This window comes from Budorcas taxicolor, chromosome 1 (genome assembly GCF_023091745.1).
Source record: "Budorcas taxicolor isolate Tak-1 chromosome 1, Takin1.1, whole genome shotgun sequence".
NCBI lineage: Eukaryota > Metazoa > Chordata > Mammalia > Artiodactyla > Bovidae > Budorcas > Budorcas taxicolor.
This window is the reverse complement of record NC_068910.1, coordinates 172,652,490-172,678,573: the sequence shown is the minus strand read 5'-3', so window position 1 is coordinate 172,678,573 and position 26,084 is coordinate 172,652,490.

Genomic DNA, 26,084 nt, shown 5'->3' with positions numbered 1-26,084 from the left:
ATATCCATAACCTCAGATATGCAGATGACACCACCCTTATGGCAGAAAGTGAAGAGGAACTAAAAAGCCTCTTGAGGAAAGTGAAAGAGAAGAGTGAAAAAGTTGGCTTAAAGCTCAACATTCAGAAAATGAAGATCATTGTGTCTGGTCCCATCACTTCATGGGAAATAGATGGGGAAACAGTGGTAACAGTGTCAGACTTTATTTTTTGGGCTCCAAAATCAGTGCAGATGGTGACAGCAGCCATGAAATTAAAAGATGCTTACTCCTTGGAAGAAAAGTTATGACCAACCTAGATAGCATATTGAAAAGCAGAGACATTACTTTGCCAACAAAGGTCCGTCTAGTCAAGGCTATGGTTTTTCCAGTGGTCATGTATGTATGCAAGAGTTGGACTGTGAAGAAGACTAGCACCAAAGAATTGATGCTTTTGAACTGTGGTGTTGGAGAAGACTCTTGAGAGTCCCTTGGACTGCAAGGAGATCCAACCAGTCCTTTCTGAAGGAGATCAACCCTGGGATTTCTTTGGAAGGAATGATGCTAAAGCTGAAACTCCAGTACTTTGGCCACCTCATGTGAAGAGTTGACTCATTGGAAAAGACTCTGATGCTGGGAGGGATTGGGGATAGGAGGAAAAGGGGACAACACAGGATGAGATGGCTGGATGGTATCACTGACTTGATGGATGTGAGTTTGAGTGAACTCCGGGAGTTGGTGATGGATAGGGAGGCCTGGCCTGCTGCAGTTCATGGGGTCGCAAAGCGTCAGATGTGACTGAGCAACTGAACTGAACTGAACTGAGAGATCCATCCATGTGTTGCAAATGGCAAGATTTTTTTTTATGACTTGGTAGAATTCAACTCAATCTTTTTATGTAGTACTCATCTTCTTTATCCATTTGTCTGTTGATGAACACTTAAGTGGCTTCCATATCTTGACTATTGGAAATAATGCTGCAGTGAACATTCACGCATTTATCTTTTTGAATTAGTGGTTTTTACCCCCTTTTGGGTAAATACCCAGGAGTAGAATTGCAGGATCATATAGTAGTTCTATTTTAAATTTTTGAGGGACCTCCATACTGTTTTCCACAGTGACTATATTGATGTACATTTCCACCAACAGTGCAGAAGGCTCCCTTTTCTCCACATCCTTGCCAACACTTATTTGTAGTCTTTTTGGTAATAACCATTCTAAAAGATGTGAGGTGATATCTCATTGTGGTGTTGAATCCTTGGGATTAGTGATATTGAGTGCTTTTCATATATCTGTTGGCCATCTGTATGCCTTTGGAAAAATGTCTATTCAGATACCCTGCCCATTTTCTAACTGGAGTATTGTCCTTTTTGGTATTGAGTTGTATGAGTTCCTTATATACTTTGGGAATTAACCTCATATTAGATATGTTGTTTGAAAATATCTTCTCGAATTCAGCAGGCGGCCTTTTTATTTTGTGGATAGTCTCCTGTGCCGTGCAAACCCTTTTTAGTTTGATGTAGTACCATTTGTGTATTAAAATTTTAAAAATAGTTTTATTAAGCTATGACTCACATACCGTATAAAGTATTAAATTCCACCCATTTAAAGTATTAAATATAGTGTTTTTTAAATATGTTTAAAGATGACCCAGCAATCCCACTGCTGGGCATACACACCAAGGAAACCAGAATGAAAGAGACACATGTACCCCAATGTTCATCGCAACACTGTTTATAATAGCCAGGACATGGAAACAACCTAGATGTCCATCAGCAGATGAATGGACAAGAAAGCTGTGGTACATATACACAATGGAATATTACTCAGCCGTTAAAAAGAATTCATTTGAATCAGTTCTGATGAGATGGATGAAACTGGAGCCGATTATACAGAGTGAAGTAAGAGAAAGAAAAACACCAATACAGCATACTAACACATATATATGGAATTTAGAAAGATGGCAATGACGACCCTGTATGCTAGACAGCAAAAAAGACACAGATGTGTATAGCAGACTTTTGGACTCAGAGGGAGAGGGAGAGGGTGGGATGATTTGGGAGAATGGCATTGTAACATGTATACTACCATGTAAGAATCGAATCGCCAGTCTATGTCTGACGCAGGATACAGCATGCTTGGGGCTAGTGCATGGGGATGACCCAGAGAGATGTTATGGGGAGGGAGGTGGGAGGGGGGTTCATGTTTGGGAACGCATGCAAGAATTAAAGATTTTAAAATTAAAAAAAAAAAAAGATATGTGCAACTACCACTGCAGTCAGTTTTAGAATATTTTCATCACCTCAGACAGAAATTCCATACCCCTTAATTATCATTCTCTTATCTTCCCCTGCCTTCTCCAGCCCTAAGCAATCACTAATCTCTTTTCTGTCTCTGTTGATTTCCCTGATTTGGACATTTTGTATGATTGGTATCATATAATATGTGGTCTTCTGTGTCTGGCTTATTTTACTTAGGACAAAATCTCTGCTCATTTGTTCTATAGCATATATCAATGCTTCATTTGTATGGCTTCATAGTATTCCACTACAACACATTTGTATGACACATTTTATCTTCTATTTGATGGATATTTGGGTTGTTCCCATCTTTTGGCTAATATGAATAACATTGTAGAAAATCCTCTTGTACAAGTTTTTGTGTGAACATATGATTTCATTTATCTTGGGTATATACCTGGGAACAGAATTGCTTGGCTTTTGATAATTCTGTGTTTAATTGAGGAATAGCCAGACTATTTTCCAGGATGGCTGAATTATTTTACATTTCCACTAGCAGTGTATGAGAATTCTGAGATGTCTACATCCTTGCCAAAACTAATTTTCCATTAAAAATTTTTTTTGAAAAAATCATAGCCATCCATGTGGGTGTGAAATGGTCTCTCATTGTGGTTTTGATTTTCATTTTCTTCATGACTAATGATATTGGGCCTCTTGTCATGTGCTTATTGGCCATTTGTATATCTTGCTTGTAGAAATGACTATTTTTCATTTTTCTTATTCAATTCTCCTTAAGCTTCATCTGAAAAATGAGGTTGTAATGCCTAGTTGTTAATAGTACTAAATGAAATGGTACATATAGCCGTTTAGTCTGTGTCAGCTCTTAATTAATAATTCTCATTATTGTCATCACTCACAACAACTCTGAACTTCTGTTTCTTTCATCTCTATTGTCCTAAAAATCTGTGATATTTTCCCTAGTATACCACAATTATAAAAGTAATCACTGGTATTTAACATTAAATCATATTCTGTGCTAAGTCCTAATGGATAGATTTATTTGATTCCTGCAGACTGCAATCTTGATATCTGATGTGGATCCTCCCCAGCTTGAAGCATTAATGAGAGTGAAATGGACATCCTGGGAGATTATTTGGAGACCCAGTGTTTGAACCTCAGATTCCACACGGTTCAGGGATGGCACACCAAGAAATCTCAAGAACTAAGTAGAACAAGAGTTAAGTAAACCTGTAGTAATAATTATGGATTGAAAAACACTGTCTAGCATAGCTAACTCTTAAAATAATAACAGTCACTTGCATGGCACTTACTTTGTGCTGTATCCTTTTATAAGATACATATAATACACTTATTTAACCTTCACACAAAATGTTGAGTAAGTAGAATGAACAGATTCTTAATAAGTGCTTCTTTTGTGCCAGGCAGGCCCTCTGCTCTATGCTGGCAAACCAAGTAGTGAGCCAAAGGCACAGTTTCTACCTTTAGTATCTGCAGTGTAGATAGAGAGATGACGTGGCTCAACTGATTTCATCAGTGATTATGGATTACACTGAGATGGGAGCCGCAGAGGCATGAACATGGTGCCATGCAAATGCATGCTGGAGGGAGATTGCTTCTCTGGGGAAATAGCTGAGCTGAGAGATGAAAGGAGTGTTGGCTGGGGTAGAGTGAGATGCCAGAGGAAAGAGTAGGAGGCAATGTCCTGTGGCTGGAGGAACAATGTGAAGCTGAGAAACTGAAAAGTCAGGGTGTCTGGAATACAGAGAGCAAGGGGAGCATCCATGAGGTGGGCAAGAGCCCTGTAAGCCTAAAGGATTGGGTCTTTGTTTTGAGAGCACAGGGAGTGATTGAAAGATTGTAATTAGGGGGATAGCATGACCAGATTTCCGTTGCTGTGGCTGCAACGTGAGAAATAAAGGGGAAGGGGCCCAAGGGGGCTGGGAAGACCAGTACAGATGAAGACTTAAGTGAGCAAGTTGGGGAGGTCCATGTTCATAAGGTAGATGACTCTACTGGCACAATTCGCCTTTGTAAGCCTTGGGTATTTGTCTTCCCAGTCATGAGGCGGGCTGTCTTCCAGGTGCCAGCCAGCATCTGACAGGAAAAATCAATTTTCTGGACACGCATGCATATGACCCAGAGACAGAACATGAAAATACTGAGCTCATCCAGGAGGCTATTTGTTATAAATCTTATAATATCTGAGATACAGCTCCTCTCTTGGTGCCTTTTTAGCCCTTGACATCCTGCTCAAAGGACCTAACTTTGAGTCCATCTCTTCCTTGATTTCTTTTCCCAGCACTCTGCCCCTCTTTGATCTCTCCTTCTCTGAACTCCTATTAGAGTTTGTCATCTATTTCTAGTTTAGGTTTTGCAAGGTCAAAGCTTAGAGTCTTTACTGCAATTGGACTTCCCGCTGTCCACAGGTGAATATACCTTTTTATGACCTCATGTTTCTGACAGCTGGGTTCTCCACAGGGAAGGTTAATGGCGAGGGAGAGCAGCATCCATTTCCACTAAATGATACCCAAGAACAGTAGGCATTAGAATCATGTTTGTTAGAATTACTTTGATTAGAGTCACTGAACACACATATATATATTAGCTTATATGAATAATCACTGAATTTAAATAAATGTTCAGTAATTACCACTTCTACTGAGATAGAGACTTCTCCCAGCCTCTTCCCCCTCTGCGCCCCCCACACCTTTTGGTCTGTTCTCAATTCTGTAATCTCAATACCTAGAAAAGTGCCTGGCACAAAGTAAGTTGCTCAACATATATTGCATGAATGAGTGGATAGCTGAATGAGTAAATGGAGAATTTTCTGCATGTCAAGCACTGTTCTAGGTGCTTAAGTTGGATAATTTTCCCTTAATCATTATAGCAGCTCTAGGATCTGAGTTCAGTGTTATGTTTCTAAAGCAGTGCTGTCCAACAGAAATACAATATGAGTCATGTATGAAATTTCAAATTTTGTTGTATAGCTACATTTTTAAAAGCAACATTCATTTTATAGTATATTTAATGTAGTTAAAGCATGTAATATTTAATCAATATAAAGTATTAATAAAGTTTTATTTTGTATTTTTTGTCCTTTGTCTCTGAAACCCAGTGTATATCTCACAATTATAGGACATCTCTGCTCAGAGTGGCAATAGTTCTAGTGTTCATTAGCCACATGTGGCTCCCAGCTACTGTACTGGTCAGCAGAATCTAGGATGGCTCTAACTTAAGAAATGCCTAGATATCATTAGGCAAACTTAATCCTTAATCATTATCAAGTTTCAGTCAATATAACCCAAGAATTCTGTGAGGCATGAATACAAGGTATTTTTTAGTTCCTGCTGAATCTTTCCTCTTATTGGCCTCCTCTGGGACTTGCTGTCTGATACAGGACTTGAGGCCACCTTGCCATCAAAGCCCCTCCAGAGGGATGTCCTCAGCCTGATTCCTCTCTGTGATTGGTACCAATAGTACCAACAATCTGTTCACATTGCTAAGACCACTGGGAGAAAGGAAAGCATGGCCTTTGTCCTGCCTGGTCTTGCTGGGTCCTGAGCACTGGATCCCTCCCTGGTTCTCCTTGGCTCCCTTGTATACGACGATCAAATTGGAAGGGAAAGAAAACTACACATTTGCCTCATGCATGCCTTTTCCACCAGAAGTCGTTTCCTATCATTTTGAATTTAGAGTTGTGTCATTTCTATATTAAAGTTGGATAATTCTATCAATGATTACAACCCTGGATGCCATACTTTAGTTTGGACAAAGACTGCTTTTAAAAAGGAGAAATCTTATCTTTTAAAAATTTTTTTCTGTTAAAAATTAGTGCTTATATTTTTCAGATATAAGAAATAATTACCACCCATTTAGCACTGGGTCATTGTTCAGCTTTCTATTGCTGTGAAACAAATAAAGCCCAAATTTAGGGGCTTAAAAACATTTGTTTTATGTAGTTCATGATTTTGTGGCTTAGAAATTTTGGAAGGGCTCAACTGGATGGTTCATCTCGTGGCTGGAGAAAGATCTACTTCCAGGATAGCTTCTTCACCTCCAAGTGCCTCAGTACTACTTAGCCTCTCTTTCTTACCGCATGGCATTTCATCCTGCAGGATTTCTCCGGCATAGCTTGGATGTCGCAGAAGGATGGTTTCATGGTGACTGTTATTCCTACATGTGATTGGCTTGTAAGAGGTAGGATGCAGAAGTTTCCAGGATGGTAAAGGGCTGTGCTTGGAACTGACATAGTATTACTTCTGCCATATTCTGTTAGTAAAATCAGTCACCAGGCCCAACCAAATTCAAGGGGGTGGAGAAATAGATTCTACCTTTTGAGAAGATATGTTGAGGTCATATTTCACATGAGCATGTGGGATGGGAAATACTGTTGCATCTATTTTTGGAAAATGCAGTCTGCTAGTTTTATGCCATCTTGGATGGTGTCCATTTGTCTCATATTTGTCTCTTTTCTTCCACTGAGGTTACATGAATCTTCATATACCTTCTTTTCTCTTGTTTTCTATAGAGACCATCAGTCCCACAGTAAATACTAACTAATTATTATTGATTTGCAGATTGTTGTTGTTTAACTGGTAAGTCATGTCTGACTCTTTGCCACCCCAGGGACTGCAGCATGTCAGGCTCCTCTGTCCTCACTATCTCCTGCAATTTGCTCAAACTCATGTCCATTGAGTCAGTGATGCTATCTGACCTTCTCATCCTCAGCCATCCCCTTCTCCTTTTGTCTTCAGTCTTGCTCAGCATCAGGGTCTTTTTCAATGAGTTGGCTGTTCACACCAGGCGGCCAAAGAATTAGAGTTTCAACTTCAGCATCAGTCCTTCCAATGAATAGTCAGGGTTGATTTCCTTCAGGATTAATTAGGTTGATCTCCTTCCAAGGGACTCTCAAGAGTCTTCTCCAGTACATTTCAAAAGCATCATTTCTTCCGTGCTCAGCCTTCTTTATGGTCCAACTCTCACACTTGTTCATGGCTCCTGGAAAAATCATGGCTTTGACTATACGGACCTTTGTCAGCGGTGTGTCTGCTTTTTAATATGCTGTCTAGGTTTGTCATAGCTTTTCTTCTAAGGAGCAAGTGTTTATTTTTCTGATAAAGTACCTGAAGATAAATTCACATTTGAAATTTTTGGAAAAATGTAAATATTTTTATATTTTTACCTTACATTAAAACTAGTTTTAGCCACATGTTCTTAGTTTCCCTAACTAATTTTTTTCCTTTACTGTGCCCACCCTTCTAATTTCCTTCTAAATCATCCTTTTAGATTCATATTGTAGCCATCTCCTTCATGAGGTCTTCTCCAATTAACTCAGCCTGTGTGATCTGTCCATTATCTCTAGCCATTTATGCTGGCTCCAAACGTACCCTTTTATACCCTGCTCAGTGATATTGAGCTGACATCCTTCAAACTAGATTTTTCTTTCTTTTTTTTTTAATTTTTATTTTTACTTTATTTTACTTTACAGTACTGTATTGGTTTTGTGATACATTGACATGAATCCACCACGGGTGTGCATGCGTTCCCAAACATGAACCCCCCTCCCACCTCCCTCCCCATAACATCTCTCTGGGTCATCCCCGTGCACCAGCCCCAAGCATGCTGTATGCTGCATCGGACATAGACTGGCGATTCGTTTCTTACATGATAGTATACATGTTTCAATGCCGTTCTCCCAAATCATCCCACCCTCTCCCTCTCCCTCCGAGTCCAAAAGTCCGCTCTACACATCTGTGTCTCTTTTACTGTCTTGCATACAGGGTCATCATTGCCATCTTTCTAAATTCCATATATATATATGTGTTCGTATACTGTATTGGTGTTTTTCTTTCATAACTATCTTTCTTTTAGGTTTCACCAATACAACACAGTAGAGGGACACTGGAAGGCAGGAATGGGAAGGAATGAACTTGCTTCTTCCTGCCTGCTTGCTCTTCCTGCCCTGTCCTCAGCAGTTGTCCTCCTCAGAGAACAGTGGTTGTTCATCCGGAAGCAATGGATAGTTCTGATTTAGCTCAACTACCCACAGAGTAGGTGTGGGTAGCTCAACTACCCACAGTGTGGCCCCTCAGAGACACAGTGTCCTCTCCCTGGGAATCTGCATCCTAGCTCTACTCCTCTGAGCTCCTACTACCAGCCCTAGTAGGTAGTGCTACCCCTCCAGGAGTCTAGGTCTCAGCTCCAGGGGTGCTCTTCTATAACTTCTCTGATATCCTAACTCCTTCCTCTTGTTCCCCAGTCCTGGGGTTGGTAGTCCCTTCCTGCAGTTACCATCTCTATGTCACATTCAAATTCCATTTTTGTTTTCACCATCCTCCAGCACCAATCTCTTATATTAAATTTTCTCTGTTGAAATACCTAGAGTGGCCTTTGTGTTCCTGACTGAACCCTGACTGGTATTCTGTGCATACTCCTAATTTGATAATTGTATAAAACCATGTACTGTTTTGTGGCATGTTCTCTAGGTGCCCTGAGCTGTCATGTACTTGTTTTTCATTTTATTGAAAGAATTTCTTTTTGGCTGTGCTGCAGAGCATGTGGGGTCTTAGTTCCCTGATCAGAGATCAAATCTGTGCCCCCTGCATTGGAAGCACAGAGTCTTAACCACTGGACTGTCAGGGAAGTCCCTGTTATTTACATTTTTAATAATTGTTTTCTCATATTCCTGCCTTTCAACTTCATATTTTAAAGTCCTAGAGAGGAGAGACCATTTCTCCTGGTGGTTTGTGTTTTATATAACGTGTTTTACATGGTTGCTTGTACTGGCTCATAACTGTGTAATAAATCTTTATCAAGTTTTTGAATCGAGTTGGCAATCCGTGATAGAGGATGTGGAGTCCAAGGCAATGGTCAGGGCAAAGGGATTGATTGCTCATAGAGATGGAGATGTTTCCCAGCCAAGTTATTATTGTCAGCGGCTGGTGGATGGGTCACAATTATAGAATGGCTGCATCAGGGTTGTAAGTTTGGGAGGTCACATTCATTGTCAGCTGAAACCCTCTTAACTGGTATTTGAAAACACTCAGTTCCTTGAAGTAATTTTCCCCTCCAGTTGAGGCATTTCTAGTTGACATCTTCTAGGTTACTGAAGTCTCATGTTTTATTTGTTCAGGTTAGTTTCAAAACAGCTTGTTTTGAGCACACATCTTACCTAGGTTGTGAAAATTGAACTTACTTAAGTAAATTGAGATATTTAACTCTGGATTGTTGTAACAAATGTGGGATGACTTCTACTTTGATGTTAGTGGCACTGTTCTTATATGAGCTTAAAGAATAAGGAGAAAACTCTTTACAGTTGTATTTAATGGTCTTTCAAGACAACATCTGTGATGGTTTATGCTTCAGCACTTATGGTAAAGTGGAGATTACTTTGTTAAACTGATTTCTATCTTTCGCCCAAGCAACACAACCTTCTATTTTGTCAGAGTTTAATTTTCTCCTTAACATTTTCCTGTGTTGATCTTCCAAAACCTGTTTTTTTCAGTTTCTCCTAGGTTCTCATATATTTATTGGAGTTAATCAAGCAGGTAAGTCCTATCTGATTCTTGACTTTGCTTTGCTCACCTTGCTGTGAGTTTTAGTAAAATAATATACTTACTCAGGTGTCAGTGTTTGGATAATGGAGATTTCTGTGGTATCTTTTACTTTCTTTTGGTCAAACAAATGTGTTGATTTATCTATGACATTAGATCACAAGATAGAAGCCATCAGAATGAACCTTTTTTATTTCTTTCTTGTTAATGGTTCCTGTCTAGATGGGTATGTCATTTGGAAAAGGATTAATGGTCACATTAGCATCAACATTAATTGTAAGACCAGTCACCTGAAGAGGGGCTTCTCTGCTGAGTATCAGAATAAGCAGATACAATTATGAATTCTAGCCCACATGGCTTTTTTGGTATTAAAAAGTACAAATTTAATCATCTATTTCTTCAATTTGGCACTATTTAAGGATCACATACTGTTTGTTTCATTTTGTTTTAATCAGATTTTAACTTGAGGAATTACATCCATGAAAAGAAAACTGATTACCAGTCATCAATGTGCAATTTTATGTTGTTGATTATGCAACCATCCTATCATTTCTTCTTTTTGCCTAGAAAGCTGATTCATATTTTGTGTTCGTAGATAATTTCAGTGCTTTAATAATGTTTAGTGCTTTCTGATTTTAGGATCTGATTTAAAATAAGTTTGATTTATTAAATATTTAGGGTGCTTGAACCATTGTTTGTGTATCAGGAATTAGTAGTGTATCCCTGGAGGAATAAATCAAGGCACAGAAGGAAAGTCTATGCGCTGTTTTAAAGTTAAGAAGAGATGCCTTTATAGCTTTCGAAAGTGTTTGAAAATTAAATGTTTGATTTATAAGGGCTGTGTACATACAGGGCTCAAATTATTCATGTATCATTTGTAAAATGTAAAATGCTTAATGTTCTGGCATTATGTGATAATTGCTATTCTAATATATAGAGTCTACTAAATCTTTCTGGGAGCGGGTAAGGGTGGCATTGATATACAGGAGCACATGCTTTGTGTGCTAGTAAATCATTCTTCCATTGAGTTAAGGCCAAGGAGGGAGCAGTGAGTGGAACTTAAAGTAATATTACAGTATCTGGTACTGTTCTAATCAAGAAATATGTAGCAGTGCTAGTGAAAAATGAGTGGAAACACAAAAATCCACTAAGGAGAAAATGCAGTCAGAGATTTATCAGTGATGCTTTTTGCAAGGTTTCCAAGAATTGTGATCATCAGTCAGTAGAGTTGCTTTTCAAGGTCTAGGCCATCTAAATTCTCTTTTTTGTGTTGGTACCACTCTGACAACATGCTCTTTGGGGGTGCTTATTCATTAATGAGGGCTTTCCGGTTGGTGCAGTGGTAAAGAATCTGCCTGTCAATGTAGGAGATGGAGGTTTGACCCCTGCATCGGACGATCCCCTGAAGTAGGAAATGGCAACCACTCCAATATTCTTGCCTGGGAAATCCATGGGCAGAGGAGCCTGGTGGGGTACAGTTCATGGGCTTGCAAAGAGTCAGACATGACTGAATGACTGAGCACACACATTCATTAATGAGCTAGAGTCCTCCTGGCTCTATCACTAGCTGTCTGGGTGAACTTGAACACGTCGCTTCACCCTCTAAGTTTCCTTCATCTTCAGTTTCCATATAGCCATAGCTTACCTTGTAGGGTTTATATGAGTAAATGAGATAATTTGTGTCCAGCACCTTACCTGGGGCTTGGCACACAGTAGTCACTTGATACTGCTGATATCATCGTTGACCTTCTGCAGATAACCTGTCCACAGTTATTTTAACAAAGGCCGAAGGGGTACATGGTAAAATAGACTAGGAAAAGAATTAAGGAAGGACTACAAAATCAGTGATTTTATCCCCACAATGCCAGTATAGCAAAATGGAACTCTCTGAGTAGGCATGAGGATGTGAAAGACGTGAACCAAATGTGTGTAGGAACTAGTTGACTAATTTCAATTCTTCTTTTTGAGTTGTAGGAAGGCAGTTCCACCTAGTGTGCCTTTTTTTTTTTTTAATGTACTCTGGCCTCTATTGGGGAACTCACTTTCTGCCAGTGACAATATAGAGCTCAGTACACGGTGAAAGGGGAAGTGCTCCTTAGCTACAATCACTCCCTTTTCTTTTCTGGAAATCAGAAGTCAAGGAGATGAGCAGTACATCTCAGTTTAGGAAGGTGATATATGAATGTATATTCAGGGTGTAGGGGTGAGAAATGAGAGCAGACAGATCAGGCTAGATCAGTTCAGTTCAGTTGCTCAGTTGTGTCTGATTCTGCAACCTCATGGACTGTAGCACACCAGGCTTTCCTGTCCATTACCAACTTCTGGAGCTTATTCAAACTCATGTCCATCGAGTCAGTGATGCCATCCAACCATCTCATCCTCTGTTACCCCGTTCTCCTCCTGCCTTCAAACTTTGCCAGCAGGGTCTTTTCCAATGAGTCAGCTCTTTGCATCAGGTGGCCCAAGTACTGAAGCTGCTGAGTCAGCATCAGTCCTTCCAGTGAATATTCAGAACTGATTTCCTTTCAGATGGGCTGGTTTGATCTCCTTGCAGTCCAAGGGACTCTCAAGAGTCTTCTCCAGCATCACAGTTCAAAAGCATCAATTCTTTGGCACTCAGCTCTCTCTATAGTCCAGCTCTCTCATCCATATATGACTACTGGAAAAACCATAGACTAGACGGACCTTTGTTGGCAAAGTAAAGTCTCTGCTTTTTAATATGCTGTTTAGTTTGGTCATAGCTTTTCTTTCAAGGGGCAAGCGGCTTTTAATTTCATGACTTCAGTTACCATCTGCAATGATTTTGGAGCCCAAGAAAATAAAGTCACTCACTGTTTCCATTGTTTCCCAATCTATTTCCCATGAAGTGATGGGACCAGATGCCAGGATCTTAGTTTTTTGAATGTTGAGTTTTAAGCCAGCTTTTTCACTCTCCTCTTTGACTTTCATCAAGAGGCTCTATAGTTCCTCTTCACTTTGCCATAGGGTGGTGTCATCTGCATATCTGAGGTTATTGATATTTCTCTCGGCAATCTTGACTCCAGCTTGCACTTCATCCAGCCCAGCATTTTGCATAATGTACTCTGCGTTTAAGTTGAATAAGCAAGGTGACAATATACAGCCTTGATGTACTCCTTTCTCAATTTGGAACCAGTCTGTTGTTCCATGTCCAGTTTTAACTGTTGCTTCTTGACCTGCATACAGATTTCTCAGGAGGCAGGTCAGGTGGTCTGGTATTCCTATCTCTTGAAGAATTTTCCACAGTTTGTTGTGATCTACACAGTCAAAAGCTTTGGCACAATCAATAAAGAAGAGGTAGATGTTTCTTTGGCATTCTCTTGCTTTTTCTATGATCCAATGGATGAGTATCAGGCTAGATACTCTATGTCAATATTACAATAATGAGTTCATTAAACATCTTTAAGAGCCAACTCTATAAGGAATATTTACTCTATTACTTACAATATAGGAGAAAACCCATGCAGGAAATATCATGGATCCCTTGAGGATATTATCACCTAATGGCTATAGCTGCTGCTGCTGCTAAGTCACTTCAGTTGTGTCCAACTCTGTGCGACCCCATGGACTGCAGCCCACCAGGCTCCTCCATCCATGGGATTTTCCAGGCAAGAGTACTGGAGTGGGTTGCCATCACCTTCTCCGAATGGCTATAGAGTCTGAGGGATTCCAAGAGAGAGGCCATCACACCCACGTACATAGACATACACACACACACAGAGGAAATGACCTACCTCATATGGGGAAGATCATGACACTACTCACACCCATCTGGATTTTTTTGTCCTCCTTAACCCTTCTTTGTCCTTCAGGGAAGGATAGTTGAAGCCTTGGGTTACTGGTCTGGACTATAGAGAGACCCCCGGACTCCAGTGGAGATAAAGTTACCAGTGAAAGTGAAGTTGCTCAGTTGTGTCCGACTCTTTGTGATCCCATGGACTGTAGCCTACCAGGCTTCTCCATCCATGGAATTTTCCAAGCAAGAGTACTGGAGTGGGTTGCCATTTCCTTCTCCAGGGGATATTCCTGACCCAGGGATTGAACCCAGGTCTCCCACATTGCAGGCAGACGCTTTACCATCTGAGCCATCAGGGAAGCCAGTAGGTCTCCTAAAACAGTGACTCTCAAACTTGTTAGTCCTCAGGACCCATTTCCACTCTTAAAAATTATCGCAGACCTTAAAGAGCTTCTGTGTGTTGTATCTATTAAAATTTACCATGTTAGAAATTAAAATTTATTAATTCACTTAAAATATCAATAGCACTAATCAATTCATACTTATTAACATTAATAGCAATTACTTTAAGCAAAAAATACATTTTCAAAACAAAATTAGAACAGTAGCATTGTTTTACTTTTTTTCTAAGTCTCTTTAATGTCTGAGTTAATAGAATACAACTGGGTTCTCAGATGGGCTTCAGAACTCAGTCCAGTGTGGCCTCACACATTGAGTTGGCTTTGGAAGGTTCCATACGTGAGACAACATGACCAAAAGGCAAGTGACAGCATAGTATTAGCATGAAAATAGTTTTGACCTAACACACCCCCTCCCCCATGACTAAGGCTGGAAAGACACTCCTTTAGGTGATTTCAAGGAAGGAAGAAGAACGGCTATTACCTCATAGTTTGGGGACCATCAGGAAGCTGGCTGTATTGTCAGAGCTTAGAAGTCAGGCCGTGGTGCTAGAATCACAGCCCTGATTCTGCCACTTTCTTACAACTGTGTGACCTTGAAGTTACTTAACCCTTTTTGTCTGCTTTTTCATCTTTAAAATGGAGTTTGCGATAGGCTCTGCTTCTAATGGCTGTTGCGAGTCTAAGGGAGATAATGTAAGCAGAGTGTTTAGCTGGTTCTAAGTGCTCAATATTAGCTTTGTTTCTTTGGTGTTTATCCCTGTTAAGGTGCCAATCCATTATGAAACTGTTTCCACATCTAACAAATGAGGCTGGTCTAGATGGTCTTAAAGATCTCGCACAGCCTTAAACAATCTGTGATTTTGCTCCAAAGCTTGCCTTTCCTACATTACAGAAGGGATATAAGGGTGGTGATGGTGTATACAGTTCTAGTGGTAAGAAGAAGTACTTTTTTTTCTGTTAGTTTTGATAATTAGCCACCATTCCCTTTCCCCTTCTCCTGCTTATAAGTCTGTTAAAAACTTTCAAGGGCTTTAAGAATAAAACTTGGTGAAAAAATTGGTGTTTGCTTGGGAAAAATTAAATTTAGCCCTTTTCAGTTGGAGCCAATATAGATAACTGAGCAAACAAAAATTTACAAATTTGTTTCCAGGTCCCATGATGGTTTCAGGTCAAAGTCATAATAGGGTTTATCTCATGTCTAAATTTAATTGAAGGGTAAATGAAATGATGCTGAGAGATTTTGCTGACTCCTCACTTTACAAAAATATAGAGTAGGTAATAGACTTTTAGTGGAAGAGGAAAGTAAGGAGCCTGGATTCATGGACTGGGGCAGAAGAGAGAAAACAGGTGAAAAAGCATTCTGAAAAGGCGAACATTAGACCTGTAGTTTGATTGAGGACCAAGATCAAAAGAAATCAATACAAATGTTTTGGTTTATTTTTTTCCCCTCCATTTTCACTTAAGTAGCAGTCTCTAATACAATGGAAAGCTGGCACAAAGCGTATTAGAAAGGAGGTAAGATGAATGGGCTCAGCAGTAATAGGAAGTACGGCACATGTTGCATGCTGCTTCGCTTAAATTTACTGGAGCTTTGCCACAGAGCCCTGAGCGGAGGTTTGGGGATTTGCATATGAGGACTTTATTAAAAGGAGATACTTAGTGGATGTCTTGAGAACATCATCCCTAAAGCACTGTTGCTTGCTGTTGGCTTGCAAGGATAGTACAATAGCAAGGCTTGACTCTGGTGTGAAAATGTGCTAGAATTCAAATCACAGAAGCTTGTGTCCATAGTAGGAAATAGCATCATGAATGGCAGTCATCATGGAATAATGCTAAAATTCTATACTTAGGGGTAACTGTCAGGATAGCAGCTTTAGAGTTTATAGATAGAATTGTTTACCTGATATGGTATGATATTGGTAATTTTGATACTACTGACATTTCTAGAGTGATGCTTAATGTTGACTTTGTCATCAAAAGCCATTTGATATAATAATGGAAAGCAGGGGGTCTTGCAGGTGAGAAACGAGCTCAGGTTGAACTAGCAAACTGCTTCTGACAAAGACAGATATGTTTGTGCTCAAAGGAAAAGAATTATAGCTGTAATCAGATAGATCAGGAACTTTTACTTGTGGTAATCACTGGGAATGTGAATAATATTTTTCATTTTTCAAAAATATATAGATCAGAAGGAGCTGAAACTGGTTTGTTACCATTTGCAACCTAAAAAAAATTATCTCTTGACCTTATCCCATATGGAACTAGAAGTCATCCACTTGCAGTTTGTTTCATCGATCAAAGCTGTTATCTGCCTGAGTCTTTCATCTATCCCAGGAAGTTTCAATATATGAAAAAAGACCTAACATGGCAGATGAGCACACATGTACACCATGGGCTCTTCTTTTTGTGCCGAGCAAATATGTCCCCGATTCTGGCCCCAGACAGTTCTCCTGAACTGGAGACACTGCACCTCTGGTTGATGCTTCTGGAGAGCCAGGACATGGTTCTGTGGTTACCTGGTGCTATGGCAGGTTTGTGCCCTGATGGCTGTGTCTGGGATCAGGCATCCAGACTGCGGGTCATTAAAATGGCCAGGAGGGATGACTTTTCCCTCTGAAAGACTGAGTGAGTTGGCCTGTACAGCAGACAGACTTTTGTTGATACTATTGGAAGGTGCCTGGCATTTTCTGGGCACATAGTAGGTGCTTAAGTAACAGTTTGATTGAAGTCCTCAGACAGTACAACAGAGCAGGATGTACCCATGTAATATAGTCCTCTGATGATTAATTTAGAGAAAAGGCTGGAAAATGATTTCTCTTTTCTGTTTACACATTAGGCAATCTGCTTCAGAAAGAAAATGATGACATTTAAATCCCAATACTGTCTGTTCTTTGTAATAATTGGCACTTTAGCAAAACTCTGCTGAAATGGGAAGGATTGGAAGGATGTTTACCTCCCTGAAACTGATGGAGAGACATGAGAGAGGAGGGTTTCTGGTATCGACCTCAGCATGAATTGATGAAAATTACCTAACTTCTTTGTCCTCACTTCTCATCTTTCAGAAATGGGATGCTTCCCTGTGGGAGATGTTGCTAATGCTCAGCTCACCCATGTCTAGTTATCTTTACCTTTCATATGTGTGAGAGGTTTGCACTTGTCAACCCATTTTAAAGTGTGGTGAAACCATGAGGCCAATATTGGCCAATTGAGTTGTGGGCAGAAGTAATGTGTGCCTATTTCCCAAAGAGAGCATTCAGTTGCTAGTGGGAGAACTCTAGCTTTGTCTTGTCCATGCCTCTGCAACCAGAAATGTTCTAGATGGCAGAGCCTCCATCAGTATCTGAGTATCAGTGAGAAGGTAAGGAGCAGAGCTCTCCCCACTATCACCTGTATCAGCATCAGTGCCCACTTGACATAATGTGAACAGAGGTTGTTTCGGGTTTCTGGGGTATGAAGGGCAGTTGTCACTACAGCTAACTTAGTTTATTCCGAATGATACATGCCCATTATTTGATTCTTTAACTTGAGAATTATTTTATTAGTTTTCTTTTTTCAATACACAGATGTCTGGTTCTCAGGTTTCAGAGTACATCAGAATCATATCCTGCTGGTTCAGTTTGCATATTTCTGGGCCTTTTTGCCAGAGCATCAGACCTCAGTATATCTGGTAAGAGCTGCAGGTATCTGCTTTAAAGAAACAAAACAAAATGGGTTTTTGCATGATTCTGATTCAGGAGGGAAGACCACACTTCAAGAAATGTTGTAAATCTCTATCATGCTATAAAGATTCTGGCAATTATTTCTCAACTTCTCCTAAACAGACATGTTCAGATATTAGCAAAAGGTTAAAGGCATTTATAGCAGGAATAAGTATAATGGATATATAGTTCACCAGCTCTGTTTCAAGGCTGCATGAAGCAGTGATAAACTGAAGACACAGAAGTAGTGATTAATAGCCCTGACCACTTTCTAAATGAGAATTCTAAAGATTGTAAATCATTTGGAAATTGAAGTGATGACCTGGAAAACAAGTCAGAATTAAGAAATATCAAGTCAGAAATGGATTTAAAGAAGTAAAAGCAGAAAACATTGAGACATTTCTCTTACAGTTGATTTGGGAGCAAGGTGGAGAGCGGAAGTTACAGGGACCTTAGAGCAGGAGGAGGAGGAAGCTGGGTTGAACTCCACTTGTGGGCTTTGTCCTAGATCCAGATCTCCCAGGTTGATTCAGCATCTTGATATAGTGCCGCCATTTATGAAGATGATAGTTTTCTATGGATTGTGTTTTTTTGACCTTCTGGAGGTGGGTTTTTACTGATTTTGGAGAAGGAATTTGCTCCTCCAAATTTTGAAATAAAAGGCTTTTGGTTAAGATCACGATTTTATTCCTTCCACCCACCCTGCAGCTATCTATCAGTTCTGTTAGTACTGGAGAGATGACAGACCTCTGAAGTTGATAGCATTGCATACCAATTCCATAGACTCATTTAGGGATCCTTCCTCTTACAGTTGTCATGGGCGATGGGGTGACTGCTCACAACTGCTAAATGCAGCAGTGGAGACAGAGCAGCAGCAGCAGCAGCATGGTGTCTCAGGCCAGGTGGTCCTTCTCAACCTGTGGGGTCTGCTTGCTTCAGGATTCTGTTTAGAGAAGAACCAACTGCCCAAAGCAGAATCATCCATTAGAAGTGGAGAGGGCTTATCAGGGTTTGGGTAGAGAAAAGCAGGAGCAGTACCCACCTAGGACATTAAATCTAGGAGATAGTCTAGCAAAATTGAAAGTGGTTCTGCCAACTGGTATTTGAGGTGTCCTGAAGTCATGGTCTTATACACTGAGCAGTTCATCTTCCCCATCCCCTCTTATCTTCAGGGAAAATCACATGGGGTCCACTTGTCCCCACCATTATCAGTATGCTGCTCAGTATATCCTTGGGTGATTCCTTTTCCCCTGGAAGGTTCCTTTTGCTGTTCCTTGTGAACAAATGGTATTTGTATAAATATTTGAGAAGAGAGGGTAGAAGCAGTGGGCAGCAATATTTGTTTGGTTTCTCTATGAGAGTTGGCCTGTGTCCTTCACTCTGCACCCTTATTTCTACCCCGAAGAGATTCAGAGTATAAAATGCCAAAATATACCACTCTGGCATAGGATTATTTTGAACTGAAGGCAATTGATTAAAAGTGCTCTGTCTTCCCTCTATCTGGCTTTTTTTTTTTTACTTTATTTTACTTTACAATACTGTATTGGTTTTGCCATATATTGACATGAATCCACCACAGGTGTACATGCGTTCCCAAACATGAACCCCCCTCCCACCTCCCTCCCCATAACATCTCTCTGGGTCTGAACTGAAGGCAATTGATTAAAAGTGCTCTGTCTTCCCTCTATCTGCTTTAGAGTAGAATATAAATTTCCCTTATGAAGGTGCCCCTCCCAGCATTTCTCATACCAGGAAGAGAATAACAACCTTATCACTGGAGATGGATGGCACCAAAGAAAAGTCTACACAAACAAACCTTGCAAAATAGCCCTTACCTTCTATCAGTTTCCCCATTTATTTGCCTTCCCATCATTTGCTACCCCTGGAGGCTCAAGGCTCAAAATCCTCTCTTGTCACCTCTCTAAAAAATTCTTGTTCTTTGCTAAGATGCAATATGTGTCCAAGTTCTAGCTACCTCTTCGAGTTATTCATCACATGTGTATGCATGATGTGCATATCAATAAACATTTGTTCCTTTTTCTCTTGTTAATCTGCCTTTTGTCAGTCTAACATATAGGGTCCCAGCCTGAGAATCCAAGATGAGTAGGGGTATTCATTGGAAGGACTGATGTTGAGGCTGAAACTCCAATACTTTGGCCACCTGATGCGAAGAGCTGACTCATTGGAAAAGACCCTGATGCTGGGAAAAATTGAGGGCAGGAGGAGAAGGGGATGACAGAGGATGAGATGGTTGTATGGCATCACCTACTCAATGGACATGGGTTTGGGTGGACTTTGGGAATTGGTGATGGACAGGGAGGCCTGGCGTGCTGCGATTCATGGGGTCGCAAAGAGTCAGACACGACTGAGTGACTGAACTGAACTGAAGAGGAAATATATATTTTTCTTCCTCATAGTGTCATATCCTCTTTTTTCATGTCATTATTTTAATGATTTTTAACTCTTGTAATTTAGAAGGAAATTTTTTTTGCTGAAAGGGAGAGAAAGCCAAACTAAAGTAGGTCATGAAGAAAAAAGAGAGTGCACGCATATGTCATATGTTCATGCGTGTCTGTGTCATGTACTTTGAATAGTCTAGGGATATTTGTGTTTATTATGTCCCAATCTATGTACTCAAATAATATTACCAGGAATCTGATTATGTTTTTTTCTCAGTCCTGCTTTCTTATTGTTGTTTTATTCTAGTTCAGTTCAGTTCAGTTCAGTCACTCAGTCGTGTCTGACTCTTTGCCACCCCATGAATCGCAGCACGCCAGGCCTCCCTGTCCATCACCAACTCCCGGAGTTCATTCAGACTCACGTCCATCGAGTCCGTGATGCCATGCAGCCATCTCATCCTCTGTCATCCCTTTCTCCTCCTGCCCCCAATCCCTCCCAGCATCAGAGTCTTTTCCAGTGAGTCAACACTTTGCATGAGGTGGCCAAAGTACTGGAGTTTCAGCTTTAGCATCATTCCTTCCAAAGAAATCCCAGGGCTGATCTCCTTCAGAATGGACTGGTTGGATCTCCTTGCAGTCCAAGGGACTCTCAAGAGTCTTCTCCAACACCACAGTTCAAAAGCATCAATTCTTCAGTGCCCAGCATTCTTCACAGTCCAACTCTCACATCCATACATGACCACAGGAAAAACCATAGCCTTGACTAGACGGACCTTAGTCGGCAAAGTAATGTCTCTGCTTTTGAATATGCTATCTAGGTTGGTAATAACTTTTCTTCCAAGGAGTAAGCGTCTTTTAATTTCATGGCTGCAGTCACCATCTGCAGTGATTTTGGAGCCCCCCAAAATAAAGTCTGAAACTGTTTCCACTGTTTCCCCATCTATTTCCCATGAAGTGATGGGACCGGATGCATTCTCCTAAAGAGCTAGCAGATATTCTCTTGACTTGTGTTTTTTCTAAATTAGTGAAATCAGTGGAAGGAGAATTCCAATTTCTCTGGAATTACAGAAGTTCTAGGGCTGACATCTGTTGGCTCTGACTGGTTTGTCTTGAGTCATATCCCCTCCTTAAGCCCATTATGGGGCATGTTCAGGTGGACTCTGACAATTGGCCAGGCCTTGGCTACATTCCCACCCCTGGATAATACAGGTTGGGAAATCCCACCTGATCCATGTGAAAGAGATGAGGGGAAAGAGTGGTTCTCTAAAGGAAATTCAGAATATTCTTATCAGAGAGAGCAGAAGTAGCTGCTGGAAGCCAAAATTCAGCAAACTGTCTACAGCAGAAGATATTTCTTGGCTAGCAGTGAAAATTGAAGTTTTTAAGTTCTAATAAATAGGTGGGAGAGTGAGAATTGGATTTACTTCTTTCTCATTCACTTTATCAATGTCAGTTTATGAGAGGATAAAATCTAGTTTTCAGGAGGAAATTCTTTGTTTGCCCTGTTTTAGGAACCACGAGAGAATTTGCATAATCAGGTTAATGTGGCTTCTTATTAGTGATACATAGTCTAAAGCTCTTCAGGTTTCCTATTATAAACTTCCATTTTACTCAAATATGCAAACTTGTCATTTTTGTCAATGAGAGGTATATTGTCATATGCACAGTTCAACATGTATTTCATTATTTTATATTTGGTGCAATTCTCTTTACTATTTTTTATAATGAAAGTCCCTAGTTGTCATTCTTAAAGGTGCAAAGCAAAGTTCACCTTGATATTGCTTGAAATTTCACTTGAAATAAAAACTCCAGAGAGTTTTTTTTTCTGTGATGGACTTCTTTACTTTCTTAAATTCAGTATTAAGAAGATGGATTTTGGTCAAACCCTAGCCACCCAGTGAATGACAGGGTGACCTTGGACAAGTTACTTAGTCTTGTCTGTAAAACAAGATAATCAGAAAACCTCTGTCTCAGTATTGTTTAAGGATTAAATGAATGCTTGTAAAGACCTTAGAACAGTGTTTGGCACATTGTTAGGATTCAGTAGATTTAGGCTATTCCAATCTTTTAGACATGGATGGTCTGAATTGTTAATTCCTTTCACAGGAGTTCTTTTTTGGACAATTTTATGTGCTTGTTGAGGGTAGGAGCTGATGGTTTGGAATTTGCAGGCTAAATATTTTTTACCCCAATCTTTACAAAAAATCCCAAACGGGGTTGAGGTTTTAAGTAAAGAAAACTCTAACTTCTAAATGGTTATATTTATCATGAAAAAAGAATTTATAAAGCACTTATAAAAATTGTGGGAAAAAACCCTCCAAATTAATTCTCCATATTGGCAGATTATAGAAGCCTAGGCCTTTAAACAGGTAAGCAACTGGAGAAACTGATTCATAAATATTTTTAAGATATAAAATATTCAAAAGTATACATATCATATACTTACAAATAATTGTACACTCTGAGGGAGGTGAGATGGGGGAAAAAGAAAGTGGGGGAGAGAACTGAGGATGCTAGTTTGGGGCCTGGTTAAATCTACACTTCTGTGTTTTCTTCATTCTAGATTCTGCTCTCTGGTATTTCTGATCTGGGTTTTGTGATCTGATTTGACTCTTGGATTATTCCTTTTTCTAGCTTCATGTTTTTGAACTGCTTCTGAGTCTTCTTGACTCTAATATGACACCTTGGGCATGCACCTCAAAGTGGGTGTTTTAACACAGGATCCAGCCCTACTGAAATAAAGAGCATGTTTAGTTCATTCAGAGAGGAAGAAAAAAATGTCTTCTCTAGTTATTTAACTAAATTGGGCTTTCAGTCTAAGAGAATGGTAGGCCTGGTATTTCCATTAGGACATAATCTTATGTGACCAATAGACCAATGAAAATATTGTGGTTTAAGAATTCATCTGAAAAAAATTCATCTGATAAAGCATAGCATCTCAGATAATAGGACCATCCTTCAGTTGGTTAGTCTAGTCAAAACTTCAATGGACTGAGTGTTTAAATGCAATTGACCCATGTGATGTTTGCTTTTATCATTTTTTCTCCAAGGTTTTATGTTAAACTTTGTGGAATTTTCCCAGGAGAAACATTTACTTATGTCCATATAAAAACAAAGCACAATGCAGAGAGTTTGTTAAAATAAAGCACAATTATCATTGGGTCTCTAATTCCTTATATGGAAAATTGGTTCATTATATAGGACAACATTTAAAGAACTATCTAATGTAATGGGTTTCAGTTGTTATATACTGCTTATTTTACCCTGATTTTCTCAAACTTGCTTCAAAAAAAGCATTTATTTTTTATTAATTTTTTTTCTTTACTGCAGATTTTATTTTATTTATTTTTAAAAAATTTATTTATTTTAATTGGAAGCTAATTACTTTACAATATTGTATTGGTTTTCTATACATTGACATTAATCCACCATGGGTGTACATGTGTTTCCATCCTGAACCACTTCTCACCTCCCTCCCCATCCCATGCCTCTGGGTCATCCCTGTGCACCAGCCCTGAGAACCCGGTATCATGCATCAAACCTGGACTGGCTATTCATTTCACATATGATAATATACATGTTTCAATGCCATTCTCCCAAACCATCCCACCCTCACCCTCTCCCACAGAGTCCACAAGACTGTTCTATACATCTGTGTCTCTTTTGCTGTCTCGCATACAGGGTTATTGTTACCATCTTTCTAAATTCCATATATATGCATTAGTATACTGTATTTGTGTTTCTCTTTCTGGCTTACTTCACTCTGTATTATGGAGAAGGAAATGGCAACCCACTCCAGTGTTCTTGCCTGGAGAATCCCAGGGACAGGGGAGCCTGGTAGGTGTTTCTCTTTCTGGCTTACTTCACTCTGTATTATAGGCTCTAGTTTCACCCACCTCATTAGAACTGATTCAAATAGATTCTTTTTGATGGCTGAGTAATATTCCATTGTGTATATGTACCACAGCTTTCTTAGCCATTCGTCTGCTGATAGATATCTAGGTTGACTCCATGTCCTGGCTATTATAAACAGTGCTGCGATGAACATTGAGGTACACATGTCTCTTTCAATTCTGGTTTCCTCGGTGTGTATGCCCAACAGTGGGGTTGCTGGGTCATATGGCAGTTCTATTTCCAGTTTTTTAAGGAATCTCCACACTGTTCTCCACAGTGGCTGTACTAATTTGCATTACCACCAACAGTGTAAGAGAGTTTCCTTTTCTCCACACCCTCTCCAGCATTTGTTGTTTGTAGACTTTTGGATAGCAGCCATTATGACTGGTGTGAAATGGTACCTCATTGTGGTTTTGATTTGCATTTCTCTGATAATGAGAGATGTTGAGCATCTTTTCATGTGTTTGTTAGCCATCTATATGTCTTCTTTGGAGAAATGTCTGTTTAGTTCTTTGGCTCATTTTGTGATTGGGTTGTTTATTTTTCTGGAATTGAGCTGTAGGAGTTGCTTGTATATTTTTGAGATTCGTTGTTTGTCAGTTGCTTCATTTGCTATTATTTTCTCCCATTCAGAAGGCTGTCTTTTCACCTTGCTTATATTTTCCTTTGTTGTGCAGAAGCTTTAAAGTTTAATTAGGTCCCATTTGTTTATTTTTGCTTTTATTTCCAATATTCTGGGAGGTCGGTCATAGAGGATCCTGCTGTGATTTATGTCGGAAAGTGTTTTGCCTATGTTTTCCTCTAGGAGTTTTATAGTTTCTGGTCTTACATTTAGATCTTTAATCCATTTTGAGTTTCTTTTTCTGTATTGTGCCAGAAAGTGTTCTAGTTTCATTCTTTTACAAGTGGTTGACCAGTTTTCCCAGCACCACTTGTTAAAGAGATTGTCTTTTCTCCATTGTATATTCTTGCCTCCTTTGTCAAAGATAAGGTGTCCATAGGTGCGTGGATTTATCTCTGGGCTTTCTATTTTGTTCCATTGATCTATATTTCTGTCTTTGTGCCAGTACCATACTGTCTTGATGACTGTGGCTTTGTAGTAGAGCCTGAAGTCAGGCAGGTTGATTCCTCCAGTTCCATTCTTCTTTCTCAAGATTGCTTTGGCAATTCGAGGTTTTTTGTATTTCCATACAAATCTTGAAATTATTTATTCTAGCTCTGTGAAAAATACCTTTGGTAGCTTGATAGGGATTGCATTGAATCTGTAGATTGCTTTGGGTAGTACACTCATTTTCATTATATTCATTCTTCCAATCCATGAACACAGTATATTTCTCCATCTATTAGTGTCCTCTTTGATTTCTTTCACCAGTGTTTTATAGCTTTCTATATATAGGTCTTTAGTTTCTTTAGGTAGGTATATTCCTAAGTATTTTATTCTTTTCATTGCAATGGTGAATGGAATTGTTTCCTTAATTTCTCTGTTTTCTCATTGTTAGTGTATAGGAATGCAAGGGATTTCTGTGTGTTGATTTTATATCCTGGAACTTTACTATATTCATTGATTAGCTCTAGTAATTTTCTGGTGGAGTCTTTAGGGTTTTCTATGTAGAGGATCATGTCATCTGCAAACTGTGAGAGTTTTACTTCTTTTCCAATCTTGATTCCTTTTATTTCTTTTTCTGCTCTGATTGCTGTGGCCAAAACTTCCAAAACTATGTTGAATAGTAGTGGTGAAAGTGGGCACCCTTGTCTTATTCCTGACTTTAGGGGAAATGCTTTCAATTTTTCACCATTGAGGATAATGTTTGCTGTGGGTTTGTCATATATAGCTTTTATTATGTTGAGGTATGTTCTTTCTATGCCTGCTTTCTGGAGGTTTTTTTTTTTTTTAAGTCATAAATGGATGTTGAATTTTGTCAAAGTCTTTCTCTGCATCTATTGAGACAATCATATGGTTTTTATTTTTCAGTTTGTTAATGTGATGTATTATGTTGATCGATTTGTGGATATTGATGAAATCCTTGCATCCCTGGGACAAAGCCCACTTGGTCATGGTGTATAATATTTTTAATGTGTTGTTGGATTATGATTGCTAGAATTTTGTTAAGGGTTTTTGCATCTATGTTCATCAGTGATATTGGCCTG